Genomic DNA, 18,373 nt, shown 5'->3' with positions numbered 1-18,373 from the left:
AGGGCACCCAAGTGCTTGGCCTGCCACTCCAGAGACCAGCTTGCTGGCTCACAATGCCTGCCCTAGCAATGATTCCCTAGAGCAGGAGCCACTGTGGAGACATGTTGAGCTCACTTATTGCCCGATTACATAATTTTTCAGAAAATAACCCTGGCAGCAGAAGAATCAGAAGTGAGGACATTGGCAATTCACTCCTCATAGCTGTAATGCTCAGATTTCTGCTGCTGGCATAAATGATGCTTCAGGCAAAGCAATAAAATTTCCCTCTGTCCTTAGTAACACTGCATAGAAAGAGTTGAGATGGGCATTACTTCCTTCTTTACTTAAAAAGTTGGGTGTACCCTGTGACCTGTCAGCCTTATTTAGACATGCTTAACTTTTAATACTGAGCCAAAAATAGCCCAACAGACTAAAAAAAAAATAATCCAAATGATAGGGTTTGATTCAAAACAACATTGAGGTTAAGACTGTCTGAAATGCATTATTTTCTGACTAAATTAACTACTTTATTGCAATAGTCATATTTAAATGGCCATTTCTAGTGCTTATTCTCAAATGCATTTTGAAGCAGCCAAGATTGGGATTGATGCACTAGTTAACAGGACTGAATTTCATGGCCCTCCACTGAGACTAGTCCAGGCTCTTCCCCAGACACTTACTGCTTGTGAAATACAAGAACTTGCAGGCTTAAAAGGAAAGAGTCTTCAACAAACTGCATTTTGGATTCCCACTGTGTTTTTCAGAGACATGACCATTACCTAAGGGAATTGATGTAACGTCCCAGAAAAGGAAGAATAGACTCATGTCTCTTTTTGCCTTTCCTTACACCCTTGCTTCCAAGTCAGTTGTTTTGTACAGGGTATAAATTAGGGTAGAGCTTAGCACTGGACTTTCATTCACTCATGTTTAAGCCTTCTGCCTTAGAAGTTACTCTTGGACAAGAAACATGACTATCTCTCAAACACACTCGCAGTGAAACTCCACTGAAGGCAATGAAGTTATATCAGAAATTAACTTGGCATATAAACTGAGATTATCAACAATATAATTAATCAGTTTCTTTTGAACTTGTGTGGTTGAGGCCCTTATTCGGCTTTAAAAGTCAGAGTACATATCTTTTGGACATTTTTTTTGTGTGTGTGATATTTTGTGTCTTGCTTTAGATCTTTGTTTGGACTCAGTAACATAAATGCTTTGGCCAAATCTACACTCTGTCTGAGTACATTTCTTCATGAATTTGGTATTGTTTCAGCTAATGCAAGCTAAGTTCTTTTGGGGAAAAAGGGGCGCAGGTTTCCCAAAAAGCTACAAAGTTCAAAGTTACTCTAAGAAAAATAACAGTTTTCCACTGTGAAAAAACTGTATGATGACTCTTTTATGCCATGAGAATTTTTAGCTATAAAAAAGTCTGAAAGTAGTATCATTATTTAACTTATCAACAAGTCCATTCCTAGTGCCATGATGATATGTCATCAGTAAACCATATCTGGCAGGAGACAGCAGAGTGGCTAAACCCAAAGGTTATAAGATCAAAAGGTGCTTTCACAAATGAAGTATTTTGGTTTTTTTAAGTATATATTTTTGTTAGAGTTCATCCCCCATTACCCTTCTCAGAGGCCTTTCATATATTGGAATTTCAGTCCCCTTAGAGCACTACGTGGTAAATTCCAGTCTGCAGGATGGCAGTGCCACTGGATTCTGGCATGTGATGTACTGCCTCCTTATGCAGCTCTGTGTCCAGCTTTGGGAAGTAATGATTTTTTTTATAGATGAAACCATGAGAATTTAGTTTGTTCCTGAAGTGCAAGTCACTTGGGGGTGTCTGTGTGTGGGTGTGTAAAACACGAACTTATAATACAGATTCCTCTTCTGATATGTGATGGAAGTAAACATGCAGTCATTACGTCTGGCTGTGCATCTGTGGGCCTAAGTTTGACTCTGCTTTGACAGTATCTCTGGCAATTCAGTGATGTGGGTGTATGACCAGTGAATGAGAGATCAAAAGGAGGGTGTCCCTGCCATCACCTTCTCTCTTGTACCTCACTGTGGTCACTTCTAACGTTGAGATCCAAAGTAGTAAACTAAAAGTTTACTCCAGTAAATTCAATGGAACAAAATGAGAGCAGTGAGGAAAAAGGAAAGGAAGAGCCGTACTGAGTATAAAATGTTTTATGCTGTCTTGCTGTCTCAGACTGCATGTTTTATGAAGATTTTAGTTAACTGTGTTAAGCAGTGAACTGTTCAGAAAAATTACTGGGTTTTAACTGGCTTCATCTTTTGACCTGACCAAATGTCAGTGTATTTAGTGTCATTGCCACTTTTTTATTTTTACTATAAGGTTTTGGGGAGAATTTCTTTTGTTAGTGGCAATTTCTGTTTATCTCAGATGTAACTGTGTTTTACTGCTGTGGGAAATACATGATTTTAGGAATTTTTGACTGGAAAGGGCCTGGGGAAAAGTAACCTGTTTCAAGGAGCTGATCTGAAATTCTGCCAGTCCACAGCATGGTGTATTTCATTTCAACTGTCTTACTAGCAGACTGGAAGGAAGGACCACATCAGATTTTTTTACAAGCTTAGGAGTGCTATCTGCTTTCACAGGGTCCTGTGGGTGCTCCAGCTCTTCTGCAACACCTAGCTATGCCTGGTCCTGCTTTTGAAGGCTTGCAACTTTCACACAAATCAAGTCCAGTATTAGGAAATTTTCAGCATCTCCCATCACCAATGGAGAAGTCTGGACCCCAGGTTAGAATCAAAATTTGACACTACTCAGAGACTGAGGAGAAACCAACCTTGTCTGTTGACACTTTTCTTATTCAGTATTGCATATGGAAAACACAGGAGTTGTTTATCAAAATATTATAACCACATGCTAATGTTAATAGCAGGAAGTGATTTTTGTCTTGCTTTTGGTGTAGCAATTTCACAGTAAAAGAACCTCTCCATATATTCATCTGGATAATCTACTGTGATTTTCACAAAATACACTGATGAGTAGTCATTCATCCCATTGCCACTGAACAGGAGGATTTTTGTAGTTATGTTCTGGCCATGGCTTGCAGTGCTGGAAGCGTTTTTTTACAATGGTTACTGCATATGGAATATAAGCAGGAGGCTTAATTTATATTACATTATCCCATTCCATAACATGTCATTCCAATATAAGGGGTTTTTTTCATGGGTCTCATTCATAAAAGATAAACGATCAGCCTGGTGTGTCAAATGGTTTTGATCATTTTAGGAACATAGTGTGTAATATCCATACTTCTACCATTTCTTCTCTCTTGACTTCATTATGGTAACTTATATCATCCCTTTTGTGAAGACTAAACTTTCTGGTTTGCTATTACTAACACATACGGTTTTCCAAAACATAAATAATGGTAACAGCTCCAGATGTCTGTGTCTGAGACAGAGTATATTTGTGATGGGATTGTAGAGAAAGCCTTATGGATGAAATCACACAAATTACCACTGCTTTTCCAGGTAACTGACACAAGTAAGCTTTGAATTTCTGTGTTGTTTTGAAAGACGCTGGGCAAAGTAAAGTAGAATAGGATTTTCAGGATAAAGCTTTGACATAAACCCCACTACTCATCTCAAAGTAAAAAATAAAAAACTTAGATTTATTTGGGGGCCTGGGGGTGGGGAGAACAGGTGGAAAGCTTTTTTTTCTTTAAAAATCCAGTACTTCATTAAGACAATGGCAAGCTGTCAAAATTTTCATGGGGCTATAGCTTTTTTATATTTTCTTTTCCTTACATTTCTTCCAGTGTTGACATTAGGAAACATCCCACTCTCTTTTTATGGTCAAATTAGTTTGTCATCTTTAAAAAGGAAAAATAAAGAAAGAAAAGAAAGGAGGGCATTCTATAATGCTTTCATTGGCAGGATAATTTTCTGGTTATTGTCAAAGCAGATAAAATGGATAATTTTGAACATTAAGGTCAGTTTTTGGAAGGAAGCTAGGTTTTTTTAGATTTCTCTTTCAAAGAAAATGACTGAACACCTCACCATTTGTCTTTGAAGGATGTGCGAAGCAGGAAATGCATATTTAAAACAAACAAATCCAGTTTTACTAGTTTATTCTTTTATTCACTGTTGTTTTGTATTACATTGGAGAAATTTGTGGAACTAAATTGTCTTTTTATCCAGATGTCACTTTACAGGGAGATGGCAAAGACACACTTTCTTTGCTGTCAGCTAGTCAGCTTCACCTGATTTGTATTTATCAAAAGGGTTCAAAGTTGGCTTTGCTCTGTCAATGCCGAACCGGACTGTTGTGGGTTAGACCTTGGCAGAATGCCTAGTACTCACCTAGGTGATGCAGCCTTCCCTCCCAGTAAGGGAGGAGGGGAAAGAAAAAAAATCCTAAACCCCACAAACCTAATGCAATTTTAAATCAGGACAGCTTACACATTCACACAGAAAAGAAGAAATTAAAACCAAAAAGCAATATAACACATAAACACAAAAGTAAAAGATAATAACAGTTCTACACTCCCCACTAAGTGGTAAATTTTACAACTCCAACCCCACTAATGGCTACTCCAAGAGCCCACCTCCTGAGAGACACCTGAGCAGAGCTAACCATAAATGTTTACTTCCCCAAAACAGAACAGTGGTGAGACTGCAGTGAGGCCCAGCTCTCTGGAACAGGGTCATGGCATGTTCCCAGGAGCACAACAATGAGGAAAGAGACCAAACACTTCCTCTCCATTCCTTTTATATTCGGGTTTACATCATATGGTATGAAATATTTCTTTGGTTGCTTCAAGTCAGGTGACAACCTGTGTCCCATCTAATCCATGTGAGACCCTTGAGTGACATCCTCAAAGTAAGGGCTATCTGGCTGTTTTGGAGATACCTTGAACTGTTCCCAGGACAGTGTGGAGCTGCTACCTCATCCCTTGCCAGTGCAAAGGGAGGAACATACATGACCACTAGAAGGAGTGGCCATGCATACATACATGGCCAGTGCTGAAGTGGGGATTTTTGTTGCTGTCCTGTTATTTTGCTTTGGGGTTTTGTGCGGTTTTTTGCTTTTGGTTTGATCCCCGGTCTCTTCCCCTCCCCATGTTCAGAAGGCAAGAGATGAGTAGAAGGAACTAGAAGAAAGGGGAGAGAAGTGAAGCTGCCTTATTTGAGAAGACTGGCATGTCCTGGGAGGTCTGTGGACCACTTTCCCAGGGAGTAGGGGAGGGAGTGTAGTCTCATGACCAAACGAGATGAAGAAATTTTTCTAACAAATTGAAAAGACAATTCTGTGTGAGTCCTTGGTTGGGGTAGGGACTGGTCTGCAAGGCCCAGCTGCTCTGCGAGAGCATCCTGGCTGCTGGCCATAAATCTTTAGCCCTGCCTGAGGGGGAGCCTGATGGTAAAGAGCTAAAGGAACCAATTTGCCTCCTGTTGGGGTTAGTGCTTGGTAGTTCAGTGGGCTGGCTGATGTTCTTGGCAGCAGCAAAAGACATTTTTTTTCACATGGTGCATTCTGGTATGACAAACCCATCCTGGAAAGGCATAATGTACTCTTTGCTGCTAGGCTGAAGATTTAGAGTAACTCTAAATGTTTTAATATACTGTTTTATCAAGCTCTAGTGAGCCAGTTTGAATGAGAGGGCAGTTAACACACTGTTAGTAAGGCCACTGGCATTAACACTGGATCACTGCCTGTTCTTGTAACTATAACAGTAGCAAAAAGAACCTTTTTTCAAAATGCTACTGTTTCACTAAGTCTGTACAGATCAGTATAAATGGTAACTAAAAATGGCATAAAGTATACTTTCTCATTTGCCTCAGAAATTCAGTGATGGAAAGGCATGCAAAATTCCGTATTTCATTTGGTAGACAGCACTGGGTGTTTCTGTGTAGTCGGAGTCTCAACAGACTTGCTGTCACTCTCGTCTCTGCAGGGTAACTGTAATAATTCTCTTGTTTTATTTATATTGTATAAATACTGTCAGATAACCTGGAAAAACTTTGCATTGCAATTACAATCCAGCTAGAGTAGGTTATGCAAGAAGATCTTGAAAGATCATAAGTCCTGTGCAAGTTCCACCTTTCTTTGACGAAAGACCTTAGCTGAACACTAGAAGTTTGTATTAACCCTTTCTGATTGATGTGCTGCAAATAAGTTGATAGATGCATACCTGTAAGGTGCCTATGTCACAGGCAGATGAAGAATCAAGGCAACAAAATACACTGAAAACAGACTCATGGATTTTTCATGATCCTCTTTTTTTTTAATGAGTCTGATGACATTGATAAATGTTACATCTTTCTAATACAGTGCACAATACAATATTTATACGGATTCATTTTTTTCAAAATCAGCTACTAGCTGATTTTGTATTGCAGCTCCTTGGCTACCTGGAATTTAGGAAAGAGAATAAGGAATTGACCCTGAGATTAGCTCAGTTGGTTAAAAATTGGTTGTAATAATGCCAAGGTCATGGATTCCATCCCCTACATGGGCCATTGACTTCAGAGTTGGACTCGATCCTTGTGGGTCCCTTCCAGCTCAGAATAGTCTGTGATTCTGTGAATTCTCATTGCCAAGGACCTGAACCAAACACCTGAAGAAGTTCCCAGAAGAATGGGTGAAAGGCATGGGAGAACAGAGACAGTGACCCACAACGGTTTTCAGGCTTGTGTGACTATTTACTAGCAACATAGTGTATGGTTCCCAGCTGCCTCCAGCATGAAAAGTGGTGGCAAATGTCCTGATAATGGTTGTTCTCCTGTTTTAGCTATTTTGGTTTTTTGCCCTCCCTCCTTTTTTCTGTGTTGTAATGGTATCTGCTCCTGTTATTTGCGTGCCACCTGGAATCTCCAACTTTTGTTAGTACCAGCAATTTTATTTTTTTTACAGCAAATATATTTGCCATTACACATTGAGAATTAGGAGACATGGCAAAAGGAGAAGAGAAGCCCTTTAGGAGGTATCATGTCCACAGTAGGGTTTGCAATATTGCAAAACAATAAAAGTGAATGATAGAAAGGCTATGATTAACAAGTAAAATGTAAGGTAAACACTATGGATCACATATTTCTTTCTCACAGTAAAAAGAAGTATATTGCAAGGTGGACAAACAACTGGCTGAAAAAGAAAGGCTTGTCTGAATAAAGGTTTTCTGACATACTGCATAGATGCTTCTTGGTAGAGGCAAAAAAGTGACCCGAAGGGAGATGGGACTGTTAGCTACCTAATACTATTTAACAGTACCACTTGCAGCATCACCTCTGTTCTTTTGTGAGGCAGGCTGGAGGAGCAAGCATGGGTGGAAAGTAACTTTTCATAAATCAGTAGTAAACTGAAGCCGACTTGGTGATTTGCCTGATCTCACATCACTGTTCATCCCATACAATCTCTGTCAGTAGGAAGATTAATCCTGGAACCTGAAAGCAGTGATTTTTTTATCAGAGTATATTATGATAAGCAAAGATAAATACTTATAAGTGTTCCAGCCAGTTTGGTGTGCTTGGGTCCCAGTACTTGTGACAGCATTAATTTAATTTAAACTAATTAATTGTTTTGATAAACAACAATAACCTCCTATCTCTGGCTGCAACTACAGTTTTATGAACATCCATTTGGTGCCTATAATAATGTAGAGGTTATTATTAGCCTTCTGCTTGGAATCTGGATACACAATCCTGGGAACTGTTCAGAGTAAACTTTAAAATTATGTGTGTGACAAGGGCGAAGCATGGTCTAAATTTAAATGGTAAATTTCTGCTTTCGTTTTCAATGCTTTAGGGCATTCAGCTAATAAACATCACGTCTTCAAACAAAGTAAAAGACACAGTAGTAGATAACAGATGTTGTAAAACCTCTGACTTATTTCAAGTATGCAATTTGGAGGATTAACATAACTGAGTTTATGATGTTTAAAACAGCCGCCAGGAGACCTGGCCCTGCTTCCTGAGAGTGCAGAAGCTACAGGGATTGCTCTTCTAGTCTCAGCTGGCTAGTTAGCTATAGTTAGTTAGAAGTCTACACTAAGAGGAAGCTCTGCTACATTCATCCATGCTGAATAATCAGTTATACCCCAAAAATCTGAGGTGCTATCTCTTTGAGATTCTCTTGTCTCTAGAAATTACACAGATAAGAAAGATAACAAGTCATATAGGCAGGACTCTTTCAGTCATTATCTCATTCAGTGGTTTATCCAGTTTGAAGTGACCTTAGTGATGGATTTTTTTCGTTCCTATTACATGAGATCACAAACACCAAGTTCCTGTTTGTTTTAGGGGGGCTTAAATCCCACAGCAGTTTTGCAAGTGGATTCTCATCTTTCCCTTCTTATTTTCCTCCATTCCTGAGGATGGAGGAAAATATCCAGTAGATAACAGTGTCAGGGGTTCAGAGATCCTAAGGAAGCTTGCAATCATGATGATACTAACTTCTATTATTTTTTTCAGGCCAGCATGATAAGCCTCTCATTGCTATGTTTTTCTTTTAATGCTTTAAGAACACTTCCTCAGTTTCACTCCATGTTCTTTTTAGAGTTAGAGAGAATATAAACAATTCCACTTTCTTTACCAGCATTTGAATAACTTAGTATACATTCATTTTTCCTATTACTGCCTGGCAGAGTGCCAGACACTGACTGTGGTAATCTGCATTTGCTTAGTTGTTCACAATGACATGGTACGAGCCATGAGAACAGCCCTGGGAATCTACAATTTGACAAGTAAGAAAACCTCCAATTGCTCATAACAAAAAGCTGATGCAGCTGCTAAGGGAGCCAGTCCAAAAAATGGTTTACACTCCTGACTTTGCTATGCTTTTTGTTTGGCTTTGCCAAGAATAATGGGTGATTAAGTTTACAAAGCTATTAGTGCCTGGCAGAATAGAGAGGTAACCAGCGTGATGCCCAATAGCATATAAATGGTGTTGGTCTATTAAGGATGCCCTTCCCCAGTGTAATCCCATCCATTCCTGCCCACCAAGTCTTGCTGTCACTCTCCAGTCTGTAGCTCTCCAACTCCACCCACTCAGCCATTCTTGATCCAGTTGTGTGTGGAGTTGGACTCTATGTGGAACTAATGAAACTATCCTGATCCAAAAGATGCTCTTTCCCCAAAACTGGTTTGTTGGGTTTGTTTTGTTGTGGGTTTTTTTGTTGGTTTGTTGTAGGTTGGGTGTTTGGGTAGGTGTTTCTGGTTGGGTTTTTTTTTGCCTTTTTTTGCCCTTTTTAATCCTTACCATTCCACTTATCCCAAAAAAGGCACAGTGCCTCCAACAGCCAAAGCAGCCAACCTGAGAGCAGAAGGGTGGTCTTGTGAGAAACGTGGGGAATGCTTAAATGGGCTTTGCTGCTAGCTAAAACACACCCTGGTTATTTCACTTATACTATGGTATTTCTAGAAATTTCATTTGAGACCTATCTTCCTCTTTCAGCCCCTAAGCAGCTGTTAAAAAATTTGGTCTTTAGTTCCTCTGTACATTCCTCAGTTTCATGTGGAACCTGGATGTGATGCTATTGCTGTTGGGATAAATGGATTATCACTGCAGATAGACTGATGCTGACAAAGCAGAAGTGCTTTAGAAATATAAATAGTATTTGGATCTGAAACAATGATTTCACAAATGTACCATTTTCAATTAGCTGTTTACAGACTGCATGAATAGTCTATAACTGTTTGTTCCTTACTGCTTTAAAAAAGCAAGGCAAATATAGCTGGCATTTTTAACTTTCCCAGTGCACCCCTACTTAGCCTCCCCAGGAGATAAAGATGAGTCCTGTGGTCTCACAAGTGACTCTGATTTGGGGTAGGGTGGGGTGAACTCTTCAGTTCCAGTTCAAAGTGCTGAAGGCTTTGCTCACTTTTCTTACAGGAGCAAGGGTTATTTTTTAAATATTCTTAAATCCCCTCTTTATTGTTTTGGTTTCATACAGAAGAAAATAAACGATCTTTAAACTCTACTTACACATCTTTTAGATGGTAGAGCACCTAGGAGGGCTGTGGCACCTCCTGCTCATCCACCTGGGGCAGATGCAATGAAGCCTCAGTGACACAAAGCCCTAGAGGGAGAGTAAAAACCAGTCATCCTGCTCCAGCACCCCAGCAACATTGCTCTGTCATTCTCTAACTCTAGGCAGGCTTAACTACTCTATCTGCTCTACCTGTTGTCCTGGAGAATGAGCATTCAAAACAGCAGTTCCTGCTCTCACCACTGTTATGGAGATCAAAGCTCAAGAAGGAATTTTGTTATTCCCTCTCATTCTCTGAATTTCCTTCCCTCCCATTCTTCAGGGTTTAGCCCAAGAGAAGTGTCAAAAAGAGCTGAATAATTCACTACTCTAAATGAATGATCATAGTCTGGTCAGAAAAGGGGGAAACAATATACTCTAATTTTAATTAGATAAACTACAACATTTAAAGATATATCACTCTGATACAGCAGATTAGGCCAGGACTGTGTGTTTGGAAAAGCCAAGAAGCAGCAGGCCCATTGTGAGATAAGCCACTGAGACAGAAAGCATTGGCTGGAGAAAAAGAAAAAACATTCCTGGAAATAAAGCTGACAGTGAAAGGGCAGAAAACTCACATGCCATTGAAAGTATTCCTAGAGGAATATGGATCAGGACGCTATTTTTGATTGGGCTGTTAAATTGTTCAACAGCTGCAAAGTGCTCTACCATTGCTCAATGTAGTCAGATATATTTCTGGGATGACTTTTGTACTCAACACAGCTTGAGGCACAACCTATTGGAGTCATCGATAGCTTTGCCTTTCTTTGTGTAGGTTGAAGCTCATGCCCCCAGGGAGTTGTTTAGGTGCAATGAGGTAAGTAATGTTCTCAAATTGATACCAGCAGCTGACCCAACCCTACTACAATGAAGTTAAGACTGAAATCTCTGTGCCTGCAACAGCTGGAAACAAGGAGGCTTAATTTAAATTCCTGAACCATAGAGTGGTCTCCTAAAGAGAGCGCTTCTCCTCTCTCCAGGGTGTGAGGGTTCTTGCAAACATTTCACTAATTTTGCAAGTGCTTCTTTTGAGATTCATGGCTCAGAAAAGCTTACCTGTGCCTGGAAAATCATCTTGCATATAAATTAAAGTACAACTGCTATATGTCAACAGCTCTCCTATGGATAGGCTGACTCCTGGTCTTTCTCTTAGGAAACTTGGCTAAACTACATCACTTCCAAAATCATTGGGAAAAGGAGTACTAGGCCAAATTCTGACATATTGGGTAGAAAACTCCTCAAAAAATTAGCTAGCTACTTTTTCTCCCTAGTCTTTACTTGCTCACCTGCCCATCTGGGCTTTTGATGACTGTCTGGGTGATGCTCATGGGGAGCATTGAAGCCACTCACTACTTATTGCTGGTGTGGGGGTTCGGCACTTGCTGTGGGTTGTCTTGGCATGTAGAAGTGTGTGCTTTTTAAGTGTCCAGTTCTAGTTGAAGGCATCACTCCAAGTGCTTAACTGTCTTCACGCCATTCTAACTAAACCAAAGCCCTCATCTAATTTATTCCCAGCAGATCTTCCTTCAAGCTTTACTAATTTACTAAAGTAAGCAGCTATACTAATTTACTAAAGTAAGTACTTAGCCTGAAAGAGGAGGAAACCAACGACCCACAGATAACCAAAACTGGACAGCTAATGAAACTTGGACAATAACTGCTAGCTAGGATAAGATTCAGCTGTGGCTTCATTATGCTCTTGTCCCACCAGAGTTGAGCTTGTTTCCCACTAGCTGTGACCAGAGCATCTAATGAATGACAGATGGACATGCTGCAAACCACAACAGGCAACTAATGAATCCCAAGTGGCACACGGGGATGTGTGCCAAAGGTGTCATGGCAAAAACACTGGTTTAGTACAATCACAGGTTGAGGGGGAACGGACAAGGCAGGGTACTTAAACTTATGTAAGGGAAGTAGAGGAAATATGAAGAGAAAAATAAGTATCATTATGACTATCATTGCCCTTGTCAGTCAGGATTTGATTGGAATTTTTTTTAATGAAAATGTTGCCATTTGAGGTTACTGTCCCTACAATGACCCCACCCATTTTGAAATACTTCATATGTAGGTAAAATTTCACAGCAGGACTCCCCATCATTCTGCTTGATCTATTTTTCTTCTTCTGCCCTTTTAAAAAGGACCTTTTTTCTTCTCTACTAGAAAACGCTCAAGACAGAAAAACGTAACTTTTCTGCTAACTAAAGTTTGAACTACTTCTTAGTAATAACGTTCTCAAATGCTTCTTTTCCCCTTACTCATCCAAATAGTGTTGGCCCAATTTCCCACAGGTCTTTAGATTTCTGTATCTGAGTCTTGATTCTCCAATAAGGCAATTAAGTTGTGATCCACCCACACAGAGGACAAGTCTATGACTTAAGCCAAATTAAATTTACTTTATTCCATTTTAAAAGATTGTGTAGTAGCTAAATCTTTTTATGCTTCTCTCCAATGGGACTTGAATTGCAGCAAGTATGCAATTTTTTCCTCCTTTGGTCAGCAAAGCAGAATAAAAAGGAGATTGGTAAGTTACTAGTCACTAGGCTTGGTGTATGGCTACACAGTCCATAGGTCTTCTCCACACAGTCCTCGCAAAGTAATTTTTCTACTACTCTGTAAGATCATAAAGTCTATTTGTCTCCAAAAGCCCAATGTGAGCAAATTCTTGTAATACTATGTGGTTTATGGTTGTCAAAAATTTGGGTGACACCAACTTAAAAGACTAGGAAATCATTCAAAAGCATTTGAAAGATTTCCCAATCACTTCAGTGAGGTTAGTTTTTTATTCAAAGGCCCAGTTCCAACATCAGCCTCTGCTGAAAATTCTCATTTACCATAAGCATAAGTATATTTAAGCTTTTCAGATGCAAGTAGGGGCACACTTAATAGAAATGCTGGCCCTCAGTCCCTGTTTATAACTTGAAATTTCTGTCACTTTTATTATTTCCAAGAAAAGGTACAACCCTTACTAGCTTTGTAAGTATTAATGCCCCTGTGCCAGTTTTGACTTTCATTACAGATAATATAGCAATATATATAATTATTCCTGTAAGTTCTATTTAAAATAATTAGAAGTTTTGTGCATTAATATGGAACTTGATGAACATTAGTATGTTACACGAGACAGCAAAACAGAGGTGAAAAAATACAGAAATACATCAGGAGAAAGTACAAAAGTGTTAAAAAGGTTTTAGTTTCCTCAGAGGTAATAATGCTAACAATGTTTTTCTGCAAGAAAAAGAAGTATAATTTTCAGCAGTACTCAAAGACAACTAAGAGAGGAGATTCAGAGGCTGAGAAATCAGGAAGCTTCAAATGATTTTGAATTAGGTTCTCAAACCCAAACAAATCAATGCCCAAGCTCTTGCACCCATCTTACTCAACAGACATGAAATGTATAGTTAGTCCCTTGCACAATCAGCTAAAGAAAACTTGGAAGCTTAGGCTAATATCTAAGATATGTTAGGGATCTATTTCCTACAGCTGGCTTTAGCCTCACAAGACTAACTTCTCCAAGATTTTTTGTATATTTGATAGATTAGGCTCCTGCATTTGATTACAATCTGGAGGACCTAATCTCTGTCCCTTGGGTAAAGAGCTGCAGGGAGCTAATGCCCATATTTAAGAGTATTCTCCCTGCTTTTCCCATCACATATATTCACCTTTCAATAATGCTACCTATATTTGGGTTTCCTGTGAATGCAGGGTCCTTTTGGCATACTGTAGGAAGGTTAGGGACAGACCAAGGCTCTCTGTGAGTAAATGTGGCTTTTCCACAGTGAACTGTCTGTTTTTTCTGAGCAAGAGATGAGAGAAATGAGGGGCCAAAACAATCAGCACCAACCAACCAGGTCTGACTTGTCTTTGTACTGCAGAGTGAATGGTTTACCAGACTAAATAAAAGCTGAATTTAGGCTTGACCTATAGGATTCAAGTAAAAAGTAAAGTCTGAGCTTTTCTGTCTGTTAACAAAAAAGGGCTCCATGGAACCAGAGGCAATTTACTGTGAGCAGCAGCATGAGGAGAGAGAAAGCAAGAAATGTCAGTAGGAAAGAACATCAAGCATTGACACAGACAAATGCAGTCCAACTGACATACCAAAAAAAGCAAAGAAGCTTCAAGATTCACCTTTTTGCAGCATTCCTATTTTGCTGTTTAAGTCCACATATAAAGTAGATGGGACAGGGAGAGAAAGAAGTGACCATTTAGTACTGACCGGAGGATCTAGACCTTCTTCTACAGCAAAGAAACACTGAATCAGACCCAAGAAAATGACTCTTCTGATCTTCAGAGGGACTACTGGATGCAGGCTATTTCTGACATAAAAATGAAAGCAGAGCAGAGTGTCACTCACACAGATAGTGAGGGCAATCTCCTGGCCACACTGCCTTTCCTTCCATTCTAGCCATGCTTTTATGCAGTAATTTTGGAAAGGTGAGTTAGCGTAGAGGCCTTCAGACCAGAGCATTTGCAGTGGAGAATCCCCAGTTCTCTGGATACCTTCCCTTTCTTTTGCCAGCCTAATGACAGGCTACTGCCAGCAAATCACATGACAATGGCTGTGGCATGTAATTAGATGAAGCCCAGGAATTCTAGAGGGCTTTGTACCATATCAGTGATTTGCACTCAGCCACAAGAGCCTGCTGAGCAGATCTGCTGCCGTTTAATTAGAGTGTCTGGGTTCACCTGCTGTTCCTCTGTAATAACATTAGTGAGAAGTGAACTGTCTGGTTCCTGCCTCTCCTAGGCTAGCGTGAGCTACTGATGTAGAGCTGGCCAGAATGGTTAATTGCAACCCTGACTTTTAAAGGTCAGGTCTTACAGAATCTAATAACATTCAGAAAATTTCCAAAACAATGTAGCAGGGAAAGAAGAGTCTGAATTCCCTGAGATGCTGCCTATTGAGCTTTGGGACAAGGCAACCACCCTACAGCATCCCTCATGAGAGCAGCCCAGGCACCAAGGCCATGGCCAGATGTCAAAGGGTAACTTCAAGGGCAGCAGCTTCCCCTTGGGTTTTGAGCAGCTGGCATGGTGCAGGGTTGCACCAGCTTCTGGGGCTGTGCTCCTCAGGAGAGAGGACAGAGTAAAGGAAAAGTGCATCTGAAAGGAAGCTATAAAAACAAGTTACTACTCACCTGATTTCCCCTTATGTAAGGGACTGCATCATATCCTCACAATTCTCAGTCCTTGACTTATCCTAATAGGAAAGCTCAATGGGTGGTCAAGCAGTATCTTTTAGGTAAAAACTTCACAAACCTGAAAATTGGCTTGAGAAGAATCAGATGTTTCAATACGGGACACACGTCCTCAGTTTCATACATGCTATAACTGTCCTAGTGAGGAAAGGAGTAGATCTGCTTAAAGAGACACCTAACTAGGACGTGCAGTTTATATGGTTTATTCATCAAAGCTAATAACCTTTTATACTTGAAAAGCAAATGCTCTTCTGTTTTATCCTCCTTCACAGGAGCAAGCCAGAAACCGCCACTGACACTGTAAGCACCTCTCTCTTGGCAGGACAGGTGAGACAGCTGAGGACAATTACTGCCCTTTTTCCCCTCCCAAAGTTCCTTGTCACAAAGAAAGGGAAATCCTCAGCTAGGACATTTCTTTCGCTGACTATATCCTCTTCCTCTTCATTCAAACACCTGAATGAAACAGCTGCAAGTCCTAAAAATCTCCAGTTCCCCCACTGTTCCTAATCCAGAATGCCTTGAGTCAGGTGGTCTTCATTGCAAGAGCCACAGAGACGGGGAAGTTTTGAGACATCAAAGAGGAGCTTTTGCTCTGCTGTTTCCAGAGGACGAATAGTCAGTCTGTTTAATTACAGCCAGGGCTTCCATTTCTCTTCTTGGCAGACAGCCTTGTCTAAAATCTTTCATTTTCCAATTCACAACTGAGTTTATACAAGATGAGTAGATTTTTTTGTCTTGCTATGTTAGATAGTTTGCTAACACTGTTGAGCAAGTAAAAATTTTAAATAATTATGTTTATCTTTTCCTTGTTTTTCTTCACCCTTTTTCACTCCTTCATACTGAGTTTTTAAGGGTCTTTTTCTTGGAATTTTAGCCTCTTTTTGCATGTGCTGATTTTAAACTGATTTGCATGTAGATGATGTTCAACTGGAAATGCAGTTTGAGGAAGATGTTTACAAACTGATACTAAAACATGCTGCTTGTTTGCACAAAACAGTAACTGAATAAACACCAGTTATTAGTTTACTTGCATATTTACTTTGCAATCTTGACTTGGTTTCCCTAAACAACCTAGGAATGTTTGTTCTACAATTAATAATGTTTAGAATTGTCTAAAATAAATAAATAAAATTCTTGATATGGTCTCTTTACAAAAATAATGGGTTTGTAAGAGACAGTAGTGTTAGTTTTTTAGTATCGTTGTTTTCATGATTATTCATATCCTTTAATTTTTTTGGTTACATATTCACCTACTGAGTCCTTGTCTTTTTTTAGTTGTTTATTCTCCAGCTTCCTCCACTAGACTCACTTTGCCTACAGCATGCCATGAAATTAATTAAAGAAAGTCTGGCATAAGGCACTGAAACAAATTTTATACTTCAGAATTTTGTTACATTTTTTCTACATCAATAAGAACTTTCATTCACAAAACCCCGAGAGTATGTAACTGTTATTTGCAATCATATGACTTTACAACTTTTTGATTTGTTTCTACTTCAATTGCAGCTTATAGATCCCTTTTGGCATTATTCTTTTCTGAGTTTCTCACTCAGTGTCTGCATTTCATTCCTCCTGCTATTACCCCGAGTTTATATAAGCTAAATTTTGGATTCCTAAATCCTGCATATGTCTAACAGCCTTTAAAATATTTTGCCTGTCCTGAGAGTTTATTGCTGATAAGCAATTGAGGTTTTCTATTTTCCATTTAATGCTTTATAATTAAAGACTTGCATGTAGCTTCTTTCCACATAATGCTTTCAGCTACATAAGCAAGTTGATATAAATACTTAGTATTAGGTGTTACATAAGTCTGTTTTCACCCACAGTTCTGCAAGATGACTTATTCACTAGAAGATCATATTTTACCACTTTATCATAAACATAAGGTATATAGATACAGCATAACAAGCTGCAAGCTTGACAGGGAAAGAAAACTTCAGTTCTAAACTCCATCAGGTAATGCTATTATGTGACATTTTGCTGTGCAGGCCGAAATTTTTGTAAAATTAAGACATTACCTATATTTCTTTCATAAAATATATTACAGTCACTAAGTATATTTCTGTAAGCAAAACCAGCAGAGTTACTTTGACTACCATCTTGCCTTCATCCAAACTAATCTATTTGTTTCTATTACTTGAAGCTCCTTTGTAAATTTAATTTGCTCAGCACTTCTTTTGAAGTTTGAAATAGTTCCCTTAACTTACTTTTTCCATAACTTTTTCATGTGCTTCTATTCCAGCTGGCTTTGAGTGAGATCAGGAGAAAAACACTGAACTTTCCTCACAGGAGGTTCTCTTAAGATTCTGATATTACTTGTGCAACCAGAGGTAGGTTGCAACAAAGCATCAAGACATTTCTGCACATTCACCCACAGTCTTGAGTTCTTCTGGCATCTACAAACAGTCCAATGTGCAGGCTCAGAAATAGCAACTGCCCTGTGTAAAGACTGTAATCTGAGAAGTGCTCCTAACATTGCCAAAGTTGAAAACAGGCATTGATTAGATTGAATGTTCCTTCAATTTGCTATCAAGTCACCCACTTTTAGCATTACTGTTCACTTAAAGCAACCAACAATGCAAGTTGCATGACAGCAAGGAGCAAGGATATGCCAAAAATTCAGATGGCAGGTGGGGGGAAAATAGTAGGCTCATAATATTGTGCCTAACTATGGCCATGCCACCCTAATGCCCAATCTCCAATCCCGTCTGATCTCGGAAGCTAAGTGGGATTGGGCCTGGTTAGTACTTGGATGGGAGACCTCCTGGGAACACCGGGTGCTGTAGGTTCTAGTCCTGAGAACTTCACTGTCACCATTGAAGCCCACTTGGCCGAGGCAGATGAACCTGAGGAGTTAAAGGGTGGGGCCAGTTTCGTGCACGCTGTGCCTCACCTAAAAAATCCACTGTGCAGGCTCGAAGGACACACCCATGTGGGTAGAGCCCTTCCCAAAATCTTTGTTCGTGAAGCCTAGCCATGGTGACGACGAATATTGTGCCTGCAGTCATCTATCTAGAAGTTGCAAGTATTTTTTTCTAGATTCTTACCTTCAAATTTTTTTATATATTTCTGATGTATATTTGGCTATATAATTTTTTATTTTTTGCAAAATTTGAGTCACACACAACTGAAATCTGTGCATATGCATAACATAGAATAAGGAGCACAAACAATTAAATGGTCACTAAGTCACAA

The 18,373-nt window shown here is 39.5% G+C and overlaps 1 protein-coding gene and 1 pseudogene across 4 annotated transcripts in view; one reads left to right on the top strand and one right to left on the bottom strand.

Moving 5' to 3' along the window:
* The window catches only part of RERG (RAS like estrogen regulated growth inhibitor), a 104,127-nt gene that overhangs the window by 21,844 nt on the left and 63,910 nt on the right, over positions 1-18,373 (bottom strand). The window lies entirely within an intron of this gene.
* LOC139670758 (5S ribosomal RNA) lies at positions 17,845-17,967 on the top strand (annotated as a pseudogene).

This window comes from Pithys albifrons, chromosome 3 (assembly GCF_047495875.1).
Source record: "Pithys albifrons albifrons isolate INPA30051 chromosome 3, PitAlb_v1, whole genome shotgun sequence".
In the NCBI taxonomy this organism is placed as follows: Eukaryota; Metazoa; Chordata; class Aves; order Passeriformes; family Thamnophilidae; genus Pithys; species Pithys albifrons.
Note: the sequence above shows the minus strand (reverse complement) of the source record. Positions and strands in the feature narration are given on the sequence as shown.